Here is a 13,099-nt window from a genome sequence, read left to right on the forward strand (position 1 = left end):
GCTTGTTTCATATTGTTAATCTTTGATTGTTGGCCATAATCGTTGATTAATTTTTTATTCATTTCCTAAGAGTGAAAGTCGGGAATTGAATTAGGCAAAGTATGTTTTAATAGTTCGATCTAATTTGTGCGAGAGCTTGTTAGTAATCGTTCTATGGTTGGGTAATAGACCGAGAGGAAATTGCTAATAACCTAAACAACATTTGATTTTATGTTCGTCTGATTTGACATCGATTTATGCTAATATACATGTGTGACCCCATTCCCCCTAGATCCTTATTCATAATTGTTTACAACTTATTTTTCATCATTGCTTTTACTTTAATCAAATCAAACCAAACCAAATCGTGACCGACCTTGATAGAATTCTACTCATAGCTTGTCATATTGCGTCCACCGTCTCCCTGAGATCGACCCCTACTTCCCTAACTACATTCATTTGTTGTTAGCTATGCCTAGGGTATTTTATCTTTGTTAGGTACGCGATAAGCCTACCAAATTTTGGCGCCGTTGCCGGGGAGCACGGTTTTGTTTGCTTTGTGATTAGTTGATTTCTATCTTGTTTTTCTTTGTCTTAAGGAGCACTTGTTCCTTAAGACCGTTACTCACGATCTCCTCTAGGTTATTGTCTTATGCCCAGGTCCTCTCGGATTGGTGAATTACTTCCAATCGATCCAGAGCCCGAAAGAACTTTGCATAAACGACTACGCTTCTTTAAGGAGATTTCTGAACCTACATCTATTGAAGGACTTGAAAGTGTGAGGAGATCTTACAAATAAGATATTCAAATTATTGAGGAAGAGGGGGATTCTAGTTCAACACCACCAATCAAGAAGATGGTCCGTTTATCCGATCACTCCAAGCCCACCGCGGCAATGCTTCCTAGGGGCATTGTTACTACCCAAATTGGTGCGGCAGATTTTGAAATCAAGCCGGCTTTCATTAGCCTTGTTGAGAGGAAGCAATTTGGTGGGAGTCCAACGGAAGATCCTAATTTACATGTTCAAAATTTTTGCGACTATTGCTCGATGATTAGGCAACCGGGGGTTACACAAGCTCAAATTAGGGAGATACTTTTCCCTTTTTCTTTGAGAGACAAAGCCAAGTTGTGGATTAATAGCCTTGATAGAGACACAATGGAAATTATCGATTGGGATTCATTGGCTCTTGCATTTTATCAAAAGTATTTTCCCCCGGAGAAGACCCAACAATTGAGAAGCCAAATCACGGGATTCCGTCAAAATGGTCATGAAAATTTGTTTGAAGCATGGGAAAGGTATAAGGAGTTGCAAAGAGAGTGCCCTCATCACGGGTTAGATCCATGGTTCCTTGCCATTACATTTTATAATGGTTTTTGTGCCGAGTCTCGTCGAGTTCTAGATTCCGCTAACAACGGGAGGTTTGACTAAATTGATACGGAACTTGCTCATTCTACCATTGAATCCATGGCGGTGCATGATTCCCAATACGTCAACTCTCGTAACACCCCATTGAAAGACAAGGAAGTGGATACAACTATATCTCTTTTGAAAGCTCAAGTGGCTCTTCTCCAACAACAAATGGATAACCGAGGAGCAAGCTCATCCCAATCTCAGGAACAAGTGAATGTTACTAGCCAAGTGATGGTGTGTGAAGCTTGTGGAGATGCGGGACATTGCACCGCTTTGTGTAGGGCATCTATTGAAGAGGTGAATGCTTTTCAAAGTTTTAGACAAAATCTCAGTCCTTTCTCTAACACCTACAATGAAGCTACAAAGTATCATCCAAACTTGTCCTACAAAAGCACCAATGTGTTAAATCCATAACATCAAATCCAAAATGTGCCACAACAACCAAGGCATGTTCAAGCACCCCCACCGGGTTTTCAAAATCAAATTCAAAGGCCTCATTATCAACAAAAATTCCAACAAAGCTTTCAACAACCTTCCAAAATCAACAAACTCAAGGTCAATCATCAAATTACCAACAATCCAACCAAGGATCAAATAAGATTGAGTCTTTGTTGACACAAGTGGTTGAGACACAAAGGAATATGGCCGCCCACATTCAAAAGAGCGATCAAGCTAGGGATGCGACAATCAAAATGCTTGAAACCCAAATAGCCGAACTTGCCACCTCAAGTGCCCAAAGACAACAAGGTCAATTACCACCTCAAGGTGCACAACCTCATGACACCGCAAATGCTATCACTTTGAGGAGTGGTACCACTTATGATGAACCCCTTATGCCTAACGATGATGGTGGGGTAGTTGGTGAGGAAAGTGGTGATGTTGAAGATGGCAACAAGGTTGATAGGTCGAGAAAGGTTGAGGATGTTTCAAAGAAAGTTGATGAGCCAATAGTGGTGGAAGATATGGAGGATGTTCCTCCAAAGAAGGATGATCAAGTCAAAGAGCCGGAAAAGATTCAAGTACCTTTCCCTCATAGATTAAAGAAGGCCCAAAAGGAGACTCAATTTGGTAAGTTCATGGAAGTGGTGAAGAATTTGCAGGTAACCATTCCTTTTACCGAATTAATCACCCAAATCCCTTCTTATACTAAGTTCATGAAAGAGATTTTAACTAGGAAGAGGACTTTTGATAATGTTGAAACTATAGCGTTCACCGCCGAGTGTAGCGCTCTTTTACAAAATAAGTCCCCTCCCAAGTTAAAAGATCCTGGTAGCTTTTCTATTCCATGCACTATTGGCACCTACACTATTGATAAAGCCTTATGCGATCTAGGTGCTAGTCTGAGTGTGATGCCATACTGAATTTGTGAAAGGCTAAACATGGGTGTCTTAAAATGTACTAGTGTCACCTTGCAAATGGCGGACCGTTCTATAAAACGCCCTTTGGGTGTTTTGGAGGATGTGCCCGTCAAAGTTGGAAAGTTTTTCATTCCGGTTGATTTTATTGTTCTTGACATTGCCAAAGATTCACAAATCCCAATCATTTTGGGAAGGCCATTTTTACATACCGCGGGCGCGGTCATTGATGTCAAGAATGGTAAGTTAACATTGGAAGTAGGTGATGACAAGGTCACTTATAATTTGAATAATGCTATGAAGAGTCCAATGCTAGAGGAGTCATGTTATTTCCTTGAAGTTTTGGATGTTGTTGATGTTATTGTAGATGACTCATTGCCTCGATCTTTAAGCAAAGATCCTTTGGAGGCACTCTTGTTGTTGGAATCTTTCTCAGGTGATGGAGATATTGGAAGTGAAGAAATTGATGCTTTGGAGGTGGAATTAGATGGAGAGGAGCTGCCATTGGAGGAAAGCTCTCAATTCATAGGTTTGGTTGCTACTTCTACCAAGGTTGAGGTACAAAAACCCGAGCTTAAACCCCTCCCCTTGAATTTGAAATATGCTTTTCTTGACGAGTCGGAAATGTGTCCGGTCATAGTTAGTGCCCACTTGAGTGAGAGTCAATTGTCTTCATTGTTGGATGTGTTGAGAACACATAGGAAAGCCATTGGTTATACACTTGATGATTTGAGGGGTATAAGCCCCGATTTTTGCATGCATAGAATTCATCTTGAAGAGGATCATAAACCATGTGTCCAAGGTCAACGTCGTTTAAATCCTAACATGCAAGACGTGGTAAAAAAGGAAGTCAAGAAACTTTTGGATGCGGGAATTATTTATGCAATTTCCGATTCGAAATGGGTAAGTCCGGTCCAAGTGGTTCCTAAGAAAGGAGGGACCACTGTAATAAAAAATGATAAAGATGAACTCATCCCCACTAGAATTGTGACAGGATGGCGCATGTGCATTGACTATAGAAGGTTGAATTTGGCCACAAAAAAAGACCATTACCCATTGCCCTTTATTCACCAGATGTTAGAGAGGTTGGCATGTCATAAATAATTTTGCTACTTAGAGGGTTATTCGGGATTCTTTCAAATACCAATTCACCCCGATGACCAAGAAAAGACCACTTTTACTTGCCCTTATGGTACCTTTGCCTACCGTAGGATGCCCTTTGGTCTATGTAATGCACCCGCAACCTTACAACGTTGCATGACTAGTATTTTCTCAGATTTTATTGAGTCAATCATGGAAGTTTTTATGGATGATTTTAGTGTCTATGGCACTATATTTGATGCATGTTTGGCTAACTTAACCAAGGTTTTGAAAAGATGTGAAGAAGTAGATTTGGTTTTAAATTGGGAAAAGTGCCACTTTATGGTGAATGAGGGAGTGGTGCTTGGTCATCTTGTTTCGGAAAGAGGTATTGAAGTGGATCGTGCTAAGGTCCAAGTTATTGAACAAATTCCCCCTCCCGTGAATGTTAAAGGTATAAGGAGCTTTTTAGGCCATGCGGGGTTCTACCGTCGTTTCATTAAGGAGTTTTCCAAAATTGCCAAGCCCCTTACCGAGCTCCTTTTAAAGGATGCTCCTTTTGTGTTTACTGATGCTTGTCTTGAGTCATTTAACAGGATTAAGAAGGCTTTGATCTCTGCACCTATCATCCAATCACCGGATTGGAATTTACCATTTGAATTGATGTGCGATGCTAGTGACTATGCGGTAGGTGCCGTTCTTGGACAAAGAAAGGACAAAGTGCTCCATGCTATCTACTATGCAAGCAAAACTTTGGATGAAGCTCAAATAAACTATGCCACCACCGAGAAGGAGCTTCTTGCTATTGTCTATGCCTTAGACAAATTCCGCTCCTATCTGATTGGATCCAAAGTCATTGTCCACTCCGATCATGCCGCCTTAAAACATCTACTGTCAAAGAAAGAAGCAAAGCCAAGGCTTATTCGATGGATCTTGCTCTTGCAAGAATTTGATCTTGAGGTTCGTGACAAGAAAGGGGCTGAAAATGTTGTTGTCGATCACCTTTCCCGCTTGAGAGTTGATGATGGAAGTATTCATATTCCAATTAATGATTCTTTTGCCGATGACTCCTTGATGATGGTGGATTCAAATACTCCGTGGTATGCCGATATTGCCAACTATCTTGTTGGTAATGAGTTTCCACCAAACCTTTCATATCAACAAAAGAAGAAGTTCATGCATGATGCCAAGTTTTATCTATGGGATGATCCTTATTTGTTCAAGCATTGCTCCGATGGATTGTATCGGAGATGTATTCCACAATGGGATGTGAAAGGTGTTCTAGAAGGTTGTCATTCTTCACCTTATGGTGGTCACCATGGACCATCTAAGACCGTTTCTAAGATTCTCCAATCTGGGTTCTATTGGCCCACCATGTTCCAAGATGGCAAGAATTTCGTGATGACATGTGATGCTTGCCAAAGAACCGGGTCTATTTCAAGGAGGCATGAGATGCCTCAAACAGGGATACTTGAAGTTGGAATTTTCGATGTATGGGGTATTGATTACCAAGGCCCTTTTCCTTCATCAAAGGGTAATCGTTACATCTTAGTCGCCGTTGACTAAGTCTCTAAATAGGTAGAGGCAATTGCTACTCCAACCAATGATGCTCGTCATATAATAAACTTGTTCAAGAAAATCATATTTCCACGCTTTGGTGTCCCTAGGGCGGTGATTAGTGATCGTGGCACGCATTTTGGGGAAAAACAACTTGATGCATTGCTTGCTAAGTATGGAGTTTCCCATAGAAGAGGCTTGGCCTATCATCCACAAACAAGTGGCCAAGTTGAAGTTTCAAATCGTGAGCTCAAGTACATACTTGAGAAAGTTGTTACCTAGTCAAGAAAGGATTTGGAGTATGAAGCTAGATGACGCCTTATGGGCATATAGGACCACTTTTAAGACACCTATTGGCACCTCGCCATATAGGTTGGTCTATGGAAAAGCTTGTCATTTACCCGTGGAGATGGAGCAAAAAGCATACTGGGCAATCAAGGAGCTTAATTTTGATGCTACTTTATGTGGTGAGAAAAGGTTATTGCAACTTAATGAGCTTGATGAATTTCGTTTGCAGGCTTATGAGAGCTCCCGTCTTTATAAGGAGAAAACAAAACGTTGGCATGACAATAAAATACTCAAGAAATATTTTCAAATTGGTGACAAGGTGCTCTTGTTTAACTCCCGAATGAAGATTTTTCCGGGAAAATTGCGATCAAAGTGGTCCGGACCATACACCGTCATTAATGTCAACAAGCTTGGCTCTATTGAAGTAATGACCACCAATGGAGAGAAGTTCAAAGTCAATGGCCATCGTTTGAAGATTTATCACGAGAATGCTATCATTGGAGTTGTGGAGGAAGTTTTCTTAGACCTTCCGTCTTTGACGAATTAATTCTCAAGCTTAGTTACGTCGTGCGGGACATAAAATCAGCGCTTCTCGGGAGGCAACCCGTGTTTTGTTTTAATTTTGAAAAATTTATTGCTTTCGTAGAATTAGAGACTTCTTTTTTATTTTAGTTGTTATTTGAACTTTACATTTGTAGGTGAAAGAAGAAGAGCTCAAGAGGAGCCAAATGATGAAGAAGAATATGTTGAGATGTTATTCCACCCGAGGGCCCTCACCCATCCTTGTATCCTAGGCCAGAGGGTGGGTTTCCGTCTTCTTCTGATCATGTTGCAGGTACTTATAACCCAGTCCATACTATTGTGGTTCGGATTATGGAGTTGAAGGCTTAGGAGGCGGCTATGGAGGTTATGATTATTATGGTGGCAGCTCAAGTGGTGCAAGGGGTATTTATAACTATGCTAGTGACTACCAAGATGGAGGTAGTTCCTTTGATGGTGCGTTGGGATCCGGAGGTGATCACGCACCCAATGATGAGCCGAGCCACTGCTGGTGGCCCTTTTCTTGATGACGAAATGTATGACCCCCTTGTACATACTAGCTTGGGGGAGGCTAGATCGTTTAGTAAGCTTTCCTTCCTTTGCATTTAGTTTTTCGTTCCCTTTCCCCATTAAACGTATTGTACCTTGCTGGATAATGTGCTGAAAACCGTTTTCTACGGTTTGATGGTTGTTTCTGTGTGCACATTGGGGACAATGTGATGCTTAGCTTGGGGGAGGAATTTGCATCTAGTTAGAGCATATTAGTTAGCTTTGCATATAGTTTAGTTGAAAAAAAAAATCAAAAATTTGAAAAATTGTTCTTCTCTTGTGACTTTGTGATGCTTACCCCCACTTGAGCTTACTATGTTCTCTCCTTGCTTATCCTAATTGTAGCTTTATAGCTAATGATTCGTACTTATCGACGGGATTTTGCATACATGGGGATGTCTTGACATAGTGAGTGGATGGAATTTAGATCTAGTAGGCTTTATCTTGACATTGGCAACCTAAAAAATTGGTAAGGTAGAGCCTCTAACGACCGGTGCATCTATATCCGGTCTCATCGAGGTGTGTGTAGGTCTCCTTATGGTGTACGTCATGTCAAAACGCATAAGTATGGTCTTTATCCCATTTCTAACGAGCAATGCATTCATATTTTGCGAGCATTTGAAGCCGTTCACATGACTATTGTTGCCCATTTTGAAACCCTCTCACACATTTCCTCATATCTAGCTACATTAAAAACTTGCCTACCTTGTTGAGCTACTAACTTTATCATTTGTGTTTGGGTGCTTATTTGGGATATTGCTCAGCTTATGTCATTGTGAGCTTGGTTGGGCGGAATTACTGATTTTCGTACCTTTGTGTCTACTTGAAATGTTATCTTGAGATTGAAAAAGGAGGATGAAAGGAAATTGAGAAGTTGAGAAAAAAAAGTGAAATTTGTGAAGAATGAAAAAAAAAAAAAGTGAATTGAAAAAAAAAAGAAAGTTGAAAAAAGTGTCGAAAAGAAAGAAAATCAAAGAAAGAAGCATGATCAAAATGAAAAAAAATGAATTTGTTGAAAATTTTTAGAAAAGAAGAAGAGAATAGGTTTGTGAAATAACTTCTATGTTGTTAATCATGATTTTTGGGAAGTTTACTTTTGTTTTGAATTAAAAGGAAGTCGAATTGCTGATTTTGGCTTCATGTCCTCTACTTGGAATTGGGTTAGAGTTTGGATTGAGCATCCATGCACATCTTGGTTAGTTGCTAGCTTAACTTAACACCACTTTCCATAATTCATTTGTTCCCCCTTCTTACCCATATCCCTTTACCTTATTTTTATCATTGGCTTCTTTCTATGCTTGCATTTGATTGGTTTGACTTGTGGACGTGGAATGATTACCATATTAGGTTGCGGGCGCACTCTCATGAGTCGGAGTAGGTGAGTGCCACTCAAATAAATTGCCTTTTACATACAGATGTGTGCTTGAGTGAACCGCGAGAGTCCATTGTCAAAAGATCATGCAAGAGCCGAAAAGTTTAGATGAAGTCTTTCATGCTACGCCGCCATGTAAATCTCATCCATGTTTTTGCATTCTCCCTATGCCCATGTTGTTTCGGGATTATGATTCATTGTGCTTATTAGCTGATGTTGGGATTTGCAATTGATGGGATTTAGTGACTCGTTGCCCTTGTCTTGATTTGTATGCTTGCTTGAGGACAAGCAAGGGCTTAGCTTGGGGGAATTTGATGTGTCGTATTTTTATATTATTTTCACCCCTCTTTTAGCTCGATTTTACATGACAATTGCACTTTATAAAATGATTTTATGAGCTAATTCCGTGTTCTAGGTATTTTGCATGCATTATTGTGTTTTTGTAGAAATGAAGCAATTGTCGGACTTTTCCTATCATTTTGGCACTCACCGAGAATCACGAGGCTACTTGAGACGAGTCTTGGCCATGGAAGGTCATTTTGGGAAGATTCTTGCAACCCCATGCATATAATTTACTATATTTTATATACTTATTTTCCATAATTTTATATTGATTTTAAGCATTATAGTGTATTTTAATAATAAATTCCTTCCTATAACATTTTACTGCAATTATATAATTATTTGTAGGAAGGAGCTATTTTGATGCTGATATTAGCTAAACAGCTAAGCGAGGCGATGAATAAAAACTGGCAAAAACAATTAAGGACTTCAAGCTCAGACTCAAAATCTCCAAGTCCATAAAATAAAAACGAAGCCGTCCAAAATAAAATGAAAGCCAACTATTGAATAATGTTGACAAGACCATCATTTTACAAATGATAAAATAAAGAAGCATATTCGTAGAAGTTAGTGCATTGAACACCAAGTCTTGAAGCATTCAATTTGGTGATGTTACATTGAAGGATTTTTACGAGCAAAATGCATGCAACATTTACATGGGTGAAGAGTTATTCTGACAATTACAACATGAAACCTCTCAAATTAATTCTTTAATTCATGAAACATTCTTTATGTGAAGAAACTTCATGCACTAAAAGCGCAAAACCGTAGGAATAATTTTATATGTAATGTATTTATATTAATTATTTGTTCAAAACGTACATGTATAATTAAATTTGAAAGCTCAAATGATCGCCTATATAATGGAGGCGATTTGCTTTTGAGAAGTACGAAAACATAGACATAGACAACAAATAATAAAATAATTAGTTCCATATTAAATTCTATCCATTCTCTCATTATTTACATCAATTACCTTTATTATATTTTAATATTGTTTATGCTATTATTTGACCAATTTATATATTGTTACCATGTTCATATTTATTCATCTTATTATTGTTAGTCTACTCATAATTATGTGTGAGTAGTTTCTTAATCTAGGGGAGGGAAAGCCATGTTTGATTAGCCATTTACACATGTTGAATTAGAGAATTATATTATCAAATTGTTGCTTATAATACATGCTTGTTTCATATTGTTAATCTTTGATTGTTGGCCATAATCGTTCATTAATTTGTTATTCATTTCCTAAGAGCGAAAGTCGGGAATTGAATTAGGCAAAGTATGTTTTAATAGTTCGATCTAATTTGTGCGAGAGCTCGTTAGTAATCGTTCTATGGTTGGGTAATAGACCGAGAGGAAATTGCTAATAACCTAAACAACATTTGATTTTATGTTAAATGCCCGATTTGACATCGATTTATGCTAATATACATGTGTGACCCCATTCCCCCTAGATCCTTATTCATAATTGTTTACAACTTATTTTTCATCATTGCTTTTACTTTAATCAAATCAAACCAAACCAAATCGTGACCGACCTTGATAGAATTCTACTCATAGCTTGTCATATTGCGTCCACCGTCTCCCTGAGATCGACCCCTACTTCCCTAACTACATTCATTTGTTGTTAGCTATGCCGAGGGTATTTTATCTTTGTTAGGTACGCGATAAGCCTACCATAGATCATACGAAATGTCTAGAAGAAATTAAGAACCTAAAAGACTTACTTCTTCACGCAAGAAAAGTCCATGATAAGTGGGAAGGAAGCACAAAAGTTCTAAATTTCCTAACCGAACAATCTGACAATAATATGTAGATGGGGTTAGGACATGAGTGCTACAGCCGTAGAGATCACTCTAAATGCAAATGAGCACCTTCGGATTATGATTTTAGAAAAAAGGAAATATGCCGACCTTCCTGAATATCTGATTTGCAATTACTGTGGTCATACGGGTCACATCCAAGACAATTGTGTCAAGCGTGCACATGATATGCGAAAAAATACCGAATTTGTCAAAACGGTTGACACAACATTCGAGGATGATGAATCCCTTATAGATGAACCTAACGAAGAAAGGAATAATAACTTTCGTTGGTTCTATGACATGGCTTTTGACTACACCAAGAAACCTATCACTTCACAAACTCCTTGTCGACCTAAACAAAGCAAGCCTAATCACAAGGAAAATAGTCATGTTAGACCTAGAGAAATTCCTCGACTTAGGGAAATCCCTAAACCTAGAACTCCTCCTAAGCCAAACTTCCCAAGGTTTAGAAATACGAGAATTAGACAAGTTTGGGTACGAAAGGACTTAGTATATAAAGTAACTAACCGTAAAGGACCCAACCTAGCTTGGGTACCTAAAAACCGTATCTAATCCTTTTACAGGTATTAGTGAAATAAAACAATCAATGGTATCTTGACAGTGGATGCTCAAGACATATGACCGGAGATAAGAATCTATTGCTTTCACTCAAGCCGTTCAACGGAGGAAAGGTGACGTTTGGGGACAACAAGAAGGGTAAAGTGATTGGTGTGGGCAAAGTTGGAATCTCAAAGTCACACGCAATCAGTGATGTCTATCTAGTGGATGGTCTCAAGCATAATCGGCTTAGCATATCTCAACTATGCAACAAAGGTAATAAAGTTGTTTTTCATACTGATGGTTGCCGCATTATAATTGAAGGAACAAGCAATGTTATTCTTGAAGGCCGTAGGAAAAGGAATGTGTACATGGTAGATTTAAATGACGTGCCCACTAACTCTTTTACATGCATGAAAGTTACACTTGATGATCCTTGTTTGTGGCACAAACGCTTTGGTCACATTAGCTCACTAACCTTGAACAAACTCAAGAATTGAGACTTGGTTGAAGGATTACCTAAGATCAAGTTCAACCAAGAAAGAATGTGTGACACATGTGCTAGGTGCAAATAAGTGAGATCATCATTCAAACCTAAAAGAGTGGTAAGCACAAATTAAGCCTTGGAATTGGTACACATGGATTTATGTGGTCCTATGAAGGTAAGGAATAGAGGAGGATCTAGGTATGTCTTTGTCCTTGTAGACGATTACTCAAGGTATGTATGGCCTATCTTTCTTCATTCAAAAGATGAGACTTTTGATGAATTTGATTGTCTTATGAAACTTGTTCAAAATAAATATAAGACTAATCTTGTATCTATTCGTACGGATCATGGCATTGAATTTGTTAATTAAGCTTTTATTGAATATTGTAGAGTTAATGGTGTAAGACATAACTTTTCTGCATCAAGAACTCCTCAACAAAACGGTATCGTTGAACGTATATAGAACACTAGAAGATATGGCTCGTACAATGCTTTTATGTAGTGATTTACCTCGTAACTTTTGGGCTGAAGCTATTAGTACTTCTTGTTATATCCATAATCGTGCTATGATAAGACCTATTCTCAAGAGAACCTCCTATGAACTCCTAAGAGGTCGTAAACCTAATATCTCCCATCTTCGTTGTTTTGGGAGTAAGTGTTTTGTTCATAATAATGGTAAAAATAGGTTAAGTAAATTTGACCCTAGGAGTGATGAGGCGATTTTTATAGGATATTCGGATCATAGCAAGGCTTACAAAGTCTTCAATAAAAGAACACTTTGTATTGAATAAAGTGTTCACGTTATTTTTTATGAAGATAATGTGTTTGATAAGCTCTTACAGGATGAGGATGAAGACTTGGACGAACCTGACTTTCGTCTTTCTAGAGACGATCCCCAAGAATTAGAATTGGAGGATATAATGAGATTGAAGGGATAAATGATGAGCTTGATCATTCTTGTAAAGATAAAAAGGAGAAAACCAAAGTTATAGTTGATGATACTATAACATTGTCTCAAGATAAGAATTCCCAATCTAATGATATAGGTGATGTTACTATAACATTGAATCCAAATCAAGGTAATGAGTCCGAAATTATAACAGGCTCTACTATAACATATGGATTGGATTCAGGGGGAACTTCCTCAAATTCTGCGCCAAATTAAGTTGGGTCAAGTTCAAATAATGATGAAGAGCCGAGTACTTCAACTAAATGGAAATACAAGAGCTCACATCCAATGGAAAATATTCTTGGCAATATTAAGAAGGGTGTTCAAACAAGACGATCCTTGAATAATTTTTGCTCATTCTACTCATTCCTATCTATGATCGAACCAACAAATATCAAATAAGCTCTCGCAGAATCAGATTGGATTATAACTATGCAAGAAGAACTTCAACAGTTCGAACGGAAGAAAGTTTGGCACTTAGTTCCTAGACCCAAAGATCGATCTGTCATTAGAACAAGATGGGTATTTAGAAATAAGCTACATGATGCCAGAGTCATTGTTTGAAATAAAGCAAGATTGGTGGTCCAAGGTTATAATCAACAAGAAGGAGTAGATTATGATGAGACTTTTGCACCTATTGCTCGTCTTGAAGCTATTAGACTTCTGATCGCGTTCGCAGCTCATAAGGGAATAAAGCTCTTCCAAATGGATGTCAAGATAGCATTTCTAAATGGGTACCTACAGGAAGAAGTCTTCGTAGAACAACCTCCTGGATTTACGGATAGCAAATTTGAAGACCATGTCTTTAAATTGGACAAAGC

The 13,099-nt window shown here is 38.4% G+C and overlaps 1 non-coding gene across 1 annotated transcript; it reads right to left on the reverse strand.

Moving 5' to 3' along the window:
- Positions 1 to 1,206: 1,206 nt before the first annotated feature.
- Positions 1,207 to 1,314, reverse strand: LOC141650076 (small nucleolar RNA R71). The gene has a single exon (XR_012546138.1). It is a non-coding gene; the product is annotated as a small nucleolar RNA R71 (small nucleolar RNA).
- Between the last annotated feature and the right edge of the window lie 11,785 nt (positions 1,315 to 13,099).

The sequence above is a fragment of the Silene latifolia genome, chromosome 3 (assembly GCF_048544455.1).
Source record: "Silene latifolia isolate original U9 population chromosome 3, ASM4854445v1, whole genome shotgun sequence".
Classification (NCBI taxonomy): Eukaryota; Viridiplantae; Streptophyta; class Magnoliopsida; order Caryophyllales; family Caryophyllaceae; genus Silene; species Silene latifolia.